Here is a 12,637-nt window from a genome sequence, read left to right as displayed (position 1 = left end):
TGGGTGGAAAATTACTAGAGAGGAAACCTCACAGGGATTCTGGCTAAACTGACTTAGCAAAATTCTTGCTGAATGCAGGCAAGGTGATAAGATACTGAATGTGGAGGGATAAGAAATTTGATTAGATATCAAAGATAAGGGATTTTCGTTAAACTGAACCAGCAGAATACTTGCCTAATTGAACTAACTAGGCCAAGAACAGAACCCAAGTTGGGGCCTAATCAAAAAGGGATCTCAGAGGAGTGTGACCAGAGTGTGGTCCAGGAGAGAATCCTATCATCATCTATAGTCCATTCTGTGACATGAGGAATGAATTGTCTGAACACTTGCTCTTCAAACAGTGAATGAATACTAGTTAAAACTCATGTGACTTCACTAGCAGTTCTGTAACCTAATGGCTCTTGATCTTCCAAACTAGTCTCTGTCCTTAAGCCGTTACAAAATCACTATTTTGATGTCAGTTTCCTTTTCTTTCTGGGGGAAAAAAAATAACTCTTCTAAATGATCTGTTACAGAAATAATTATGTTTATAGAGTCTTATTTAAATAACTTCTGTCTCCCCAAAAAAGCAAATTCCTACAGATTGACCTTGTTTGAAATACTTATTCTGTGGAAGATCAAGCTTACAGGTATAATATTGAATTTCCTAAGTGGCTAATCAAAGAAAATGAGAATGAAATATAAATCGAAAACAATAAATTTATTCAAACTGCCAAATTATTTGACAGATAAGAGAAAATCCAAAAGCACAAATTTATTTTTAATTGCCAGAAAATTAAAGAAGATTTATAATAAATTATTAGATCCTTTCTAAGAAACACAGCTTTACTCTATCACATTGTATTTGATAAATACCAGAATAGAAGCTGGGTGTTTCCTTTGTTCTCCTCTTTATCATCAGCAAATTTTTTGAGTCTCCACATTATTAGGCCATGAAAACTTCAATGGGTAACAAACAGAAAAGCTTCCTCCACTTTCAGGAGCAAAGCAAAACAGGAAATAATCTGCAGGAACCGTGTGTCATAGACAAGAGTTTTATTTTCACTTTAGGTTAGTACTTCTCCTAGGTAATCAATAATCTCTAAGCAAGACTCAGTCGTTTCTAAAGTGATGGAACTTGTATCGATGCATTGCATATAGCAGATTGAAATACCTTTCCAACTTAGGTGATTAATTTGTGTTTTTTCCTTCTTGAATGGAAAAGAATACGAGAAACAAATGGACACGGTATGTTATTTGCAATTTTCTTTAAATCAAATATATTAGAATCAATTTACTGTTGTGAATTGGTTATATTTGAAATATCTTTTTTATATTATCTGTGAACATTAATGAAAATGCTGGGTTAAATGAAAAAAGATGGTATTTCAAGTCATCAAAGATACAACTAGGGAAATTATGTTCATATGACTTATTCACCTAATGGATATATAATTTCAATTCTAAAAAGAAACTTTAAAAAGTAATATTAACGTGCTAGTATAAGTCATGAGTTGCTTAACGACAGGAATATGTTTTAAGAAATGTGTCATTAGATGATTTGTCATTGTGCAAACACCATAGGGTGTATTTCTATATACCTACATGGGATAGACCACTACATCTAGGCTAGACTACGTGGGATAGTTTGTTGCTTCTAGGCTACAAACCTGTACAACATGTTACTATACTGAATACTGCAGACAACTGTAATACGATGGTAAGTATTTGTGTTTCTAAACATATATAAGCATAGAAAAGGTACAATAAAAATATGGAATAAAAGGTAAAATGCAGTACACCTATATAGGGCATTTAACTTGAAAGGAGCCTGCAGACTGGAAGTTGCCCTGAGTAAGTGGTGAGTGAGTATGAAGTCCTAGGATATTATTACACTACAGTTGACCTTTTTTTTTTTTTTTTGAGGTGGAGTTTCACTTTATACCCCAGGCTAGAATACAGTGGCGTGATCTCAGATCACTGCAACCTCTGCCTCCCGGGTTCAAGCAATTCTCCATGCCTCAGCCTCCTGAGTAGCTGAGATTACAGGTGCCCATGACCATGCCCAGCTAATTTTTGTATTTTTTAGTAGAGATGGGATTTCACCACATTGGCCAGGCTGGTCTTGAACTCCTGACCTCAGGTGATCCATCTGCCTTGGCCTCTTAATGTGCTAGGATTACAGGCATGAGCCACCATGCCCAGCCACACTACTGTAGAGTTTTTAAAGGCTGTACACTTAGGCTACACTAAGTTTAATTTTTGAAATGTCTTTAATAATAAATTAACCTTAGCTTCATAAATTTTTTACTTATTTTTTTACCTTTTAATATGTGTTATATATTGTATTCTAAAGCAACAAAATATAGCAAGTTCACCTGCTGTTATAAGCATGGTAAATCCCTAAGTGATCAAAATGTTTTATGTTTATCACTCAGAAATACAATTAAAGAGTGTAAAAGGTATTTAATATGCAGTTATCTATTTTAATGTCATTATTTTGTCCTCTACTTCCTAAGTGAGGTGACCTGAACCACTCTGATATCTTTACTGATCATTATAACTACTAACCAAGTATATACTGAAAGGTTTTTACTAAATAACAATATAATTACAGACAGCAACATACTATGTGCTGCATACTTTTAGTTTCAAAAACTCCCCTGAATTGTTTAAAGAACAACTATACATACCCAAAATTATAATTTTTAAATTTCCTATAAATTTTAGATCATATTCAGAAGGTATCTAAGGTTGTTACACTTTTCAAAGATTATACATTCTTGTATCTTATAAATGCAGATAGAACATAAGCCACTCTATGCCTAAACCACAAGAGGGCTCCCTCTCATTGGTTTGGGAATTGTAGATGTCATTCAAAAAAAACCATGAAGCTAATTTCATTAATGATTGGGGGCAAGATTTTGGCATAAAAGGGTGTTTTAAATTTTTTTAATACAACAAGTCAATATAAACCTTACACTTTAACAGCTTCATTAAACAGTTTTGTGGCAGAACCTTCTCAAAACCTTTATTTACAAGCAATGAAATGGAGCCTAAGGATATAAGGCAATTTTGCTCAGTGCTACTGATCTTAGTCACTGTTGAAGCCAGAACTACACTCTCCATCGGTCTCTGTTCTTGATCTTCAAATTGTAGTAAGAGGGTTTAGAAACTGTGAGACAAATGCTAATATCTTCCTGTGGAGACAATTTTACCATAAAGTTTAAAAGAAATACATACTAAAAATGTAAAAGTAGAATGAATATAAAATCTGAAACAGAAACAGAAAAAAATTCAGTGTTACAGAAGAGAATATGCCATAGATACCTGTTTTGTCTTCCAATTACTTTCCAATTTCACTAAGGATTCTTGGTGGAAATGTTTAACCATCGCTGGGAACCATACTGCTCTCTTGAGCTAATTTAAGAAATAGAAAGACAGGGTACTGATGAGTATATATATTAATTTCGAAGTCAAGAAAGCATGTCCAAGGGTCTCATCAGCATTTAGATCCCTAACATGAAGTTCCTGTTCCACTTCTCTGTGCTTCATTTGAAGTCAATGTACTCTTCCACACAGTTGACTGAATGCCAAAAGGTTGGATATGCTAAATGTAGACAGAAGCTTACATGCAAAAAGAAAAGACAAAGAGAATTCTCGCTTCGTTCTCCATTATTATAGCATATAAGAAACCACTACCTTAAAAGATTAAAACAACTGGTTTATTTAATTGAGTTAACCAGCCATTAATAGTATAAAGATTTAGCACCATGATATCACATATATATGAGAAATAATCTATGGAATATCAAAATATATTGTCAAGATGGCCACATTTTAGTTCCAATTGTATGTCATGTTATTTGCCTTATTTCAATGTTCAAAGTAACAATAGTGTCTTAATTGCAATGTTTAAACCACAAAGCAAATAGTTGTTAATTTAGATGTGTTCTTTGACTACTACTTTCTGGCTTTCAACATATGGCTAAATTTCATTCTTAATATCAATTTCTACTTATAATAAAAATATAAATATTTCAATTAGACATTAAAAACTTTTACGTCATGCATGAAACTAATTTTGAAAAGCATTTGGATAAAATTCCTTGATTCATCTCTCCTTTATGTCTTTCTGAAGAAAAATAAAATATACTGTAAATCAACATCTTACGCACATGGTAAAATTATAATTTAGGAAGACAAAATATAAATAATATGACCCTCCAATTTCAGAATAATCTAAAAACATAGGAATTGGCATCCCTAAAAACCATGCTAAGTCTTCTAGAATTGTAATACAGAAAAGCATATTTTGGAAAAAGAAAGGGAACATGAAATTATTTGAACTAGGCTAGCCTTTAAAAGTTAATTTGGCCAGCACAGTGGCTCACGCCTGTAATCTACACTTGATCTTAGCCAAAAGGCCGAGAAGTGATACACGCCTGTAATCTTAACACTTAGGCTGAGGCAGGCAGATGGAGTCATCCCTGGAGTTCAAGAGCACCTTGGGCAACATGACAAAACCCCGTCTCTAATTAAATAAATATAATACATAAATAAATACATAACAATTTTTAAAAAGTGAATTTGGGTGCCTCTTTGCTCTTCATTATTCCCCTTTGTTTTTTCCTAAGTATATGTTTGTTGTTTAATAAATTTATGATATTTTTATTGCTTACGTGAGGTTTGGTATAAAGTTTCAAACCATGAGTTTACTTTCGATTTCTGTGTATTAATTAATAATAAAATTTACTTAAAATGTTGCAGCTTATAAACTCTTTAGCAGTCATTTTCAAAACCTGAAAAACAAACACATAAATCAAACGATAGTCATGGTTGAAATAATCAGAAGGGTTTTCAATGAATAAAATAATTTTTGTGTGACTCTTTCTGACAAGTTAGAAACTATTACAATAGACCAGGCACAGTGACTCACACCTGTAATCCCAGCACTTTGAGAGGCAGAAGCGGGCGGACCACGTGAGGTCAGAAGCTCAAGACCAGTCTGGCCAACATGGTGAAACTTTGTCTCTACAAAAAATACAAAAATTAGCTGGGCGGGGTGGCGCAGTCCTGTAGTCCCAGCTACTTGGGAGCCTGAGGCACAAGAATCACTTGAACCCTTGAACCCAGGAGGCAGAGGTTGCAGTGAGCCAAGATTGCACCACCACACTCCGGCCTGGGAGATGAAGTGAGACTCTGTCTCAAAAAAATAAATAAATAAAAATAAACTATTACAATAAAGTCAACAAGTCAGACGTTCAATTGAAATGTTTCAAGATAAATATATCATCTTTGCTTCTTCCAAATTTATGCTTGCCCTAGGTCATCACAGGTTTTAAAAATTTAGGAGATTAATTAGGTTCAAGGTCCCTGCTCAGTATGTTCAGTAGAGCCAGAGGGACACATGTGAGGGGAAGAACAATACCACATTAAATTACACAGTCGGTGCATTGAAAAGCATTCTAAACATTGGGGATGGCTGCATAATAGCCCAGTTACCTAGAAGTCATGTTAATTTTCTATAGTCATCCCTAGTGAGGAATAAGCAAAAAACAAAAACAAAAAATGGAAGTGAAAAAAGAGTGCTTGAGGCCAAAATGGTATGGATTTTCCTTTCTTAGAAATGCTGGAAGTCATAGCCTCTTGCCTAGTATTAGCCTGGTTTAGTCACCCACACCTTTACCCAATCATAGTGAATGTGACTCCATGCTTGAAACCATGAGTAAGCTGTTCCTCGTACAACAAGACGAATAGTTTTTACAGTCTTTCCATTAATGGGGTGAGTTAAAGTTTAGTAATGAGGATCAAGATCAACAGAAGACTTACACATGTTCTAATTCATATCTCTAATACCACATGACTGTAATTGCCCTGTATATGTGCCACCACTAACACTGCAATCCTTAGAGTAAGGACCATTTATTGTTTATTTTTGAAACCTCAAGCACTTATCTAGTAAGTAGTCAGTAGTATGTGGTCGTCTAATAAATGAATCAATGAAATATAGCCAGTTATCAAATGTTGGTTGTAGTGGAAATTGAGACATAAAATGGATTGTCAGGGTGACTATAGCCTAGCTTATTTAATCATTTTCTTAAGAAAATTAAATATAAATATTCTGACTGGATGTAAGTATCAATTCTATTTATGGCTTATTACTTTGTCTTGTGCCTATGTCCTTCCGTTACAGGGAGCTATATTACCTTTCCAAACAGATACAATAATGCATTGCAGTGCACCACACATCTCTCACATTCAGAATTTATGGACTTACGCATGCCTTGAAGTTGGGAAGTTGAGAGTAAAAAAGTATCTGAATGACAATATAACCACAATTTTTTTATAGTAAACATTTCATGTGGTTAAAAAGATTATTTAAAAATACAAAATGGTCTTTTATTTGTCCCAGAAAGTGTCATTATTATAAGGCAAATTTTAACTCTAATCTCTAATATGTTAATCACATGTTCCCAAAATTATCACCACTCAAATTTGCAATTATCCAGATGATTTATTATGATTTAGTCTAAATATTATTATCATGACAATTGCTGAGTTTGTTTTACTGTTTGGTGTTCCCCCAAATTCCCTGCAACTCTATCACGCCAGATTTTTTAAGCTGGCGAAACCATTTCGAATTTCGAATCAATGTGATCCTCTGATTTTTTGCTCTCTCACTCAAAAGAAAACCAGAAAAATTTTCTCCAAGCAATTCTGCTTAGTTTTTTTGTGAGGCTCGAGTGTATTTATAAACATAACAGGAATGGAAGCTGCCAGCAGCACTGTGCTAAATGGGCTCAGCATACACGCCAACATGGAGACGTGTAAAAAGCAAGTCAGTGAGAGATTTACTAACATTTGCAATATGTTTCCTTGGTAACGAGTTCACACTTCAGGGGATAACTTTGAAAGCCACCTGCAACATTTTGAACATTTTAATCCTTTTACACTAATGAATTACAATAGAATATGTGCAACTTTGAATTTTAACAATCATTGCCCCAGTGGGGCTAGTGGGTAAATATCAAAAACGTCTGCAAAAACGTATATTCTGGCATCTTGGCAAATTACATCAATATTCAATCATCGAAACAAAGATGGGAAGATAAATCACATTCAAAATATGTTTGTCAGTAATGAGTGTGAATATAATACTTTGTATTTGGTGTTTATCACACTTTTATACATTGAGGAGGCAGAATGAGGTCAACCAAATGTTGCATATGGGTTTCAAGTATCTACATATTTTCAACCTTTTCACACAATTTTATATAGTAAAACAACCTAAAGAAAATGAAAAAAAAAGTGTATCCAAACCAATGGAGATTTACACATAGCAAAGGTGAGAATGACGTTGAAAACTTTCTCAATGATATTATACAACAATGTAAGTCATCTTTCAGAAGAATTACTGTAGTATCTGGAGGCTAACTGTGTTATGTCAATTCACCCCTATGATTCAGAACTTATGGCATATAAAAGATATGTTAATATGCACATATCCCTTTGAGAATCACTGTGATTCACCATGATGTCACTGTATATGATAATATGTGCTTCTACAGTGATTGATGATTCTAGAAAGGTTTCAAAAAACAATTAGTACCTGTTGATGTAACTGGTGACAAGGTAACCAATAATATTATCACCTCATCGTCCTATAATATTTGTAGTCCTCCAGCTGTAGGTAGTTGTGATGATATATATTAAAGACTGAATAGGACACCTATCCTCAAGAAAAGTGAAATTAGGAGACAAAAGATGAGTACTGGATTATAAAATCATATCCATATAAATGTAATTACTGAGAACACAAAGGGAATTCTACCAAAATTGTTTTAAAAGGTAGCATAGAAAAGTGATTAAGAGATTGTTGGAGCCAAACTACCTAAATTAAAAAGCTGGTTGCACCATCTACTAGCTACTAGCAGCATCTCCTTTAGGCAATTTTTAAACTTCTTTTTGCCTTTATTTCCCCTTATTAAAATGTAGATGCTTTTAAAAATTGTCATGAAAATTCAATGAATCAATATTTGTGAAAGACACACATACAAGAATGCCCGTTAAAATGAAATAAACAAATCACATTTTTATTTGTTAAACTCAGACTACAAGGAACAAATGCTCACTTGGATTAATTCAGGTAATACAAGTTAATTATTGAGATACGAGAAAATGATGAAAATAATCTTGGCCATTGGGATATAAACTCCAGGAAGGTGAGTGCACTACTGTTCATTAATGTATCCTGATTTGGAATATGCACTTGGCCTATAAGCATTTGATAAGTATTTGTGTAAATAATAGTGATTGAAGCATGGGAAAGCCAGTATTTCTAGATACTGGAAAGTCGTTTAAAATATACAATAAAACACTAGCAATAATTAACTACCTGATAAGACCCTGAGAGCAAGCATACACTACTTCCTACTCTGCAACTACTGAGAGGAGTAGGAGAAAGTCTTCACCTGACTTGAAGTTTCTCTACAGTCTCTTTCAGCTTCTTCTCTCACCACCAAATGCTAACCTCCTCAATAGATCCCCTATTCAGACCCTCCAAAAACAAGAATTTAATTGCTTTGGCCACATTCCAATATAGCCTCCCTCTATTGGTCAGAGTTTTGCATCTAGGCTACCTCTCAGTCTTTTAGTGACTTTATAAGTTGACTTAGTTTCGTTTAGATAACCACTCCTGGTTTCATTAGCTGTGGCCAAGATAAAAGAAATCTCATACAGAAATAGTATAAAGATAGCATACAATCTGTTTGTAAGAAAACTTTAAGAAGACTGTAAGAATGGCATTCATTTGGAAGCTACCTAGAAAGGAACTGTATAAAATAGGAAAAAGTTTACTTCTATCTAAGACAAATTGATTAAAAAATGGTTTCATTTGGGAAAGGGGGAAAACCCTAAAGTACACTAAATAATAAACAACATAATTATTAATAGTAAGATGCAACCACTTGCATGTAAAGGTATAGTTTATAAATAGTTCAACCACGAGGGTAACTGTAAGAGGGATGAAATGCCCATTTAGGAGGAATTTATTTATCAGTTGTGTCACCAAAATAAAATGGAATTGGTTTAAAACTTATGGAACTAGCAGCAAATGTCAGGGGTTGCCTGTGTCTCTGGGGTAATCTGTTCTTGTAATTATGAGTATTCTTCAATAGACCCAGTTGCAGAGTGTAAAGTTGGTATTCCTGAAGACAGGAAACACAAATTAAGTTCCGCCATGGCATACATTGACCTATTAAAACTCTTTACATGTTGAGAAAATTTTGGCAAACTATCCATCTGACAAAGGGCTAATATCCAGAATCTACAAGGAACTTAAACAAATTTCCAAGAAACAAACAACCCCATCAAAAAGTGGGCAATGGATATGAATAGACATTTCTCAAAGGAAGACATTTATGCAGCCAACAAACATATGAAAAAAAGCTCATCGTTAGTCATTAGAGAAATGCAAATCAAAACCACAGTGAGATACCATCTCATGCCAGTTAGAATGGTGATCATTAAAAAGTTAGGAAACAATGGATGCTGGAGAGGATGTGGAGAAATAGGACTGCTTTTACACTGTTGGTGGGAGTGTAAATTAGTTCAACCATTGTGGAAGAAAGTGTGGCAATTCCTCAAGAATCTAGAACCAGAAATACCATTTGATCCAGCAATCCCATTACTGGTTATATACCCAAAGGATTATAAATCATTCTACTATAAAGATGCATGCACACGTATGTTTATTGCAGCACTGTTAACGATAGCAAAGACTTGGAACCAACCTAAATGCCCATCAGTGATAGATTGGATAAAGAAAATGTGGCACATATACACCATGGAATACTATGCAGCCATAGAAAGGATGAGTTAAGGTTCATTACAGGTGCATGGATGAAGATGGAAACCATCATTCTCAGCAAACTAACACAGGAACAGAAAACCAAACACCGCATGTTCTCACTCATAGGTGAGAGTTTAACAATGAGAACACATGGGCACATGGAGGGGAACATCACACACACCAGGGCCCGTTGGGGGATGGGGGACTGAGGGAGGGATAGCATTAGGAGAAATACCTAATGTAGATGACAGGTTGATGGATGCAGCAAACCACCATGGCACTTGTATACCTATGTAACAAACCTGCACGTTCTGCACATGTATCCCAGAACTTAAAGTATAATAATAGTAAAAAAAAATCTTCTTATGTTTACTTAAATATAGCGCTATTTTATTTTGCTCATTCACATAAATAATTTGCCATACATCATATCTTCAATAACATTTATTGAAACAGATTATCTTAACTCAAAACTGTCACCAGTATTATTCCTAGAGTACTATTTCAATTATAGCCTGATTAAAAGAGTTTCCAATTCAAACCACTTTAATACTATGATTGCCACAAAAAAAATGCAGTATGTGTCACAAAAGAGACACATATTGAATCAATCAATGCTAAATAGTCAAGAAATGAAAACATAGCTCTAAATAACTTTTATAACACTTTTATTGAGGTATAATGCAGATGCCACTTTTTCTAATGTACAATTCATTGGGCCTTTGTATATTCACAGAGTTACATAAACATCACCACTAAGTCCAAAATATTTCATCACCCTAATAAGAAATCTCATATGCATTTCCAGTCATTCACCATTCCCTCCCATCCTCCCCTTACCCATTGGTAACCACTGATCTATCTATTTCTGAACATTTCATTTGAATGAACTCATGTAATACATGGCCTTTTGTGTATAGCTTGTTTCACTTAGCATAATGTTTTTAAAGTTCATCCTTGTTGCAGTGTATATCAGTATTTTATTTCTTTTTTATGGTAGGCTAATATTCTATTGCATGAACATAACAGCTCTTGTTCATTCTTGTCACAGCATTTAGAAATACAATGATTAGAAGAATTGTTGGGACCACATGGTGCAGAGCACTCTTCTGGGCAAGAATAAATAGGTAGAACATCATCTACAAGCAATCATGGTTCAACTGTTTGGGCTAAAATGGTCAATCAGTTCTGTTAACGACTCTAAAAATGGCGACTCAAAACTTGATGTAACTCGACACTCATCTCAGAAATAAATTTTTTAAAAATTGAATATAAAGGGTTCAAAAGAAACAAACCCAGTGATATTTGAATCTGTTTCTTTTTTTTTTTCTTTTGGAGACAGAGTCTCACTTTGTTGCCCAGGCTGGAGCACAGTGGCCATTCCCAAGCTCACAGGCATGGTCACAGTGCACTGCAGCCTCAAATTCCCGGGCTGAAGTGATTCTCCCACCTCAGCTTTCAGAGTAGCTGAGATTATAGGCACATGCAACTGCAGCCAGCTCTCCTCATATTTTTGAGAATTATGTTCTCTCCTGTTTTTCTTATTATACAGGGCCATTTAGCTGATAAGAGGACAATCTGAGATACTGTGTATCTCATGTGTTTTTCCTTCTGTCATATGAAAATAACCCAGTCATTATACTCCTCAGATGCTTTTTGACTGAGTCATAACTGTATAATTGGTCAAAATATTATAGCATATTCAACTATTTTAAAACATATTTATTGGATCCAGGGAATGTACTAGACATTGTCCATGATGTAAATATATCCAGTGTTACTTGGTATGGCCATTCTAAGGCAGTAGCATATAATTGTCATGTATTAAAATTATTATGTAATTTAGTAAGCAAGTACTCTATAAACATGACATAGTTAAAATTCTGTCAACCTATATGCTTGGAGAATGGGCATTTTTACTTGATTTTTAAAAATTGAATATTATGTAAGAACCTATTTTTGTAAAAAAATAAAATGGTGTCTGTTAAAATGAAATAAAACCAGATTGCATTTTTATTAGTTAGATTTGGACTGTAAGAAACAAAGCCACACTTTGATTAATTCGGGTGATAAAGGTTTATTATAAAGATACAGAGAAAATTATGAAAATAATCTCAGCCATTGGAATATAAATTCCTACTATTGGATGTTTTTAAGAACTTGGCAAAATTGTATGTTTTGAAAAATGAGAATTTAAATGACAAAAAACAATATAAGCAGAATTTTTATTGTGTGATTATGGATATACAGGAGTATACAAGTAGTAAATATAAATGCTTAATTTACTTTTCCTATCGAATATTAAATCCAAGAAAGCAAATCTAATAAAAATCCTATTAATTAAGCCTCCTTATTACTTAGTTACAGGTTAATTTATGGTTTCATGTATTTATGAAGTTTATAATCTAAGTTTTTTAAACTTTAATTTGTTCCTAATCTCCTTGACCTTTCTTGCTATGTAACCCATGATACGGTTAATACCAAGAATTCTGTGAGTGATATGTTTCATGTATCTGCTTAGAAATAATGTCCAGAATCAGAAGGGACAAAACAAGGAAATGATGGAAAATTCTAAGTGCATAGGACATTGAATGAGAAAATAAAAGCTTACATGAAAACAACATGCTACAATCAACTAAAGATGACATGCTTGCACAAAGGGACTAAAATTTCAGAAAAAAAAAATGAATGGCATAAATTAATTTAAAGCTTTCAACACAATTATTGCTCTCAGATGGATGTTTCATGAAAAGAAACATTAAGTCTCATTGTGTTGTCATTAAGACATGGCCAATGGGGTGTAAG

General features: G+C 33.9%; 1 pseudogene; it reads right to left on the bottom strand.

Moving 5' to 3' along the window:
- Positions 1-4,247: 4,247 nt before the first annotated feature.
- On the bottom strand, positions 4,248-4,418 carry LOC129481496 (uncharacterized; annotated as a pseudogene).
- Positions 4,419-12,637: the final 8,219 nt, after the last annotated feature.

The sequence above is a fragment of the Symphalangus syndactylus genome, chromosome 4 (genome assembly GCF_028878055.3).
Source record: "Symphalangus syndactylus isolate Jambi chromosome 4, NHGRI_mSymSyn1-v2.1_pri, whole genome shotgun sequence".
NCBI lineage: Eukaryota > Metazoa > Chordata > Mammalia > Primates > Hylobatidae > Symphalangus > Symphalangus syndactylus.
Note: the sequence above shows the minus strand (reverse complement) of the source record. Positions and strands in the feature narration are given on the sequence as shown.